Consider the following 2,525-nt stretch of genomic DNA (forward strand, 5'->3'; position numbering starts at 1 on the left):
CTAGGGGACTGAAATGTTTCAAAGCTGTTTAAATGGCAAAACCACTTATCTTACTTGGGTAATGCTAAACTATGCCCTGTTTGGTTTCATTAAAATCTGAATTTTAAATATTTGGTACAGTGGATTAGGTTTAAAGATCTGCTTTAAAATTAATCTCTTAATGTTTGAGAAATGACTTGACTTTGTGGTTTTTGCAATGCAGCTAGCACACGCTGTTTTTAAAAGGTCAAGTTAAAATGCAGGGGCCTTAATTCAGGGGCTGCTTGAGGGTGAACAACCACAGGGCGAATCTTCTACAATGAAGTTTTTCTGAGCTGTCATTCTCATTGGAGGTTTTATATACATATATATGTCATAGTTACTGGCATAAAATATAAAATAGGTTTTGAAAAACTGGCACTCCTCGAAATAGACGAGCAATGCAGTTTTTGCTAATGGTAATTGCTGTGACTCAGAGTAAGGACTTACTATTGAACATTCTCCTAAAAAATAGCTTAACCATTTTTTTTTATAGACATGGCTACCTTACTTAAAATATTTTTTGAAACAAAAAGCCAGGATGATGATACATTTATAATAGCAGTCTTATTAAAAGACTTTGTCATAGTTAAGGGAGAAAAAAAGCACCCAGCATTTGTTTTCTAGTTTATTAGGCTATCTTCTCTAACTTGAAATAGTACATGAAAACAAAGCCATTCAGTTTCTGCTCAGGTATCTGTTAACTGTGATTCAGCCTTTTTGGCTTCTCAACCAAGGACTGACAATCTTTTTTTCTGCCTCTACACCATTAACAAGAATAGCATACTACCATATACAGCTCTCTTATTACTTCAGCCGAAATTATTGATCTTTCAAAGTCACAGGTTTGATTTTTTAATTTTTTATCATTTGGACCATTTCTTTCTCTTGAAAAATTTTGGATTTAGTGATTTGAAGGACACAGTATTCAAAATAAGCTGGTATATTGTAATCTATTTTTCTTCTCCCTAAATGATTTCTGAAAACTATACATTCATAACATTTCTGTGTGATGACACAGCAGTCGCTTTAACACAACCTCAGCGCACTTTTGGTTAGATATTCCACGCCAAATACTCAAGCTGAAATCCGTTGCTTTGGGGATTCTAAATGTACTTAAATTACAGGTCTGCATGAAAATGCAAGACAGTTATTAAAGAAAATTTCGGTTGCTTACTCATAGCTCTTGTATCCCAGATTCTGAGATTGGAAAAGTTACTTGATTAAGCTACAGCTTTTTACTGTAATAAAACTAACGCCTTTAGATTTTTGATTTAGGATTTGTCTATTTGCATAAAGGATTGAAAGCAGCTGTTAACTGGTCTTAGAAAGGTCATTTCGAATGTTGCAGAATACAGACCATCTTCAAATAATTTGGCTTAACAAAACAAAATACAATTTTGCCAAGCTAAGTATTCACTCTCATGACATGGTGGCAAGGCTTTTCTTTGCAGAATATTCTCTGCTCTCTCAAACCTGCCAAAGATTCTTCCCTCATTATGTGAGATATATTTTGGGAAAAACATTAAAAGCAATGTAAATAATTAAGCAGACTTCTCTAGGCAAAACTGCTTAATACACACAATTATTTTATACCTAGTAATGTTTTGTTGATCTGGAAAGGGCACTAAAAGACAGTATATTTGAGTTTTTCGTCAAGGTCTTTCTGGAAAAATAATCACATCTCATTATCAAGATGAAAGGCACAGAACTATTGTCTTTTACTGTATTTGTGCTATTATGAAATATTACAGGTTATTTGGCAATAAAGTACTGGGAAGGTTATTATTCGATAAATACCCTAGGTACAGTAATGCTGTTAAACGACACAATACTCCAGCTTTGAAGTGCTTTACGTTCCCAAACACTGCTATTTTACAAGCAACATTAAGGTGGTCCCTCTAATGGTTAATCCCTTTCTCCAAGACTGTACGTTAGTCACACCGAGGAAGGACGTTAAGATTTTACAAACTATCCTTAACTTAATTATCTAAATTTTTGAGACCTGTTAATTATTTGATGTGGCCAAAAATATCCTACAATTTCGGTCCAGTTCTTTCGCGTATTTATGATACTCAAATCCTTTAAACAGCGGACAAATACTAGACTGATACGTCCGCCAAAATGTCCGCAGAAACGTTAAGAAAAGCTATCACAGGGCCAGCTTGAGATGCCTCAGAAATGGCCTTCACTGTCCTTTGAGCCAATTACTTAACATCCGAAGAGACTGCTCGTTCTAGTTAGAATCCAGCGTCAGCTTCTCCAACGGTCAGAAGGGCGTGCAAAAGGGCAGAGAGGATTTTAAACCCCATTTCACTACCCCCTCCCTGGGATGTAAGAAAACACCCACTACAAGAAACTAGGCGGGGGAGGAGTGCTGCAGCCAGCTGCCAAGAGAGCGCTCTGCAGGGAGGCCGTTTCCCTGAGTCACGGAGAGGGCGGGAGGCTGGGCCCATCTACCCACGCCACGTTCTCTTCGTAAGGGAGTCAGTTTAAACAGGCAGGGC

The sequence above is a fragment of the Pteropus alecto genome, unplaced genomic scaffold, assembly GCF_000325575.1.
Source record: "Pteropus alecto unplaced genomic scaffold, ASM32557v1 scaffold98, whole genome shotgun sequence".
Classification (NCBI taxonomy): domain Eukaryota; kingdom Metazoa; phylum Chordata; class Mammalia; order Chiroptera; family Pteropodidae; genus Pteropus; species Pteropus alecto.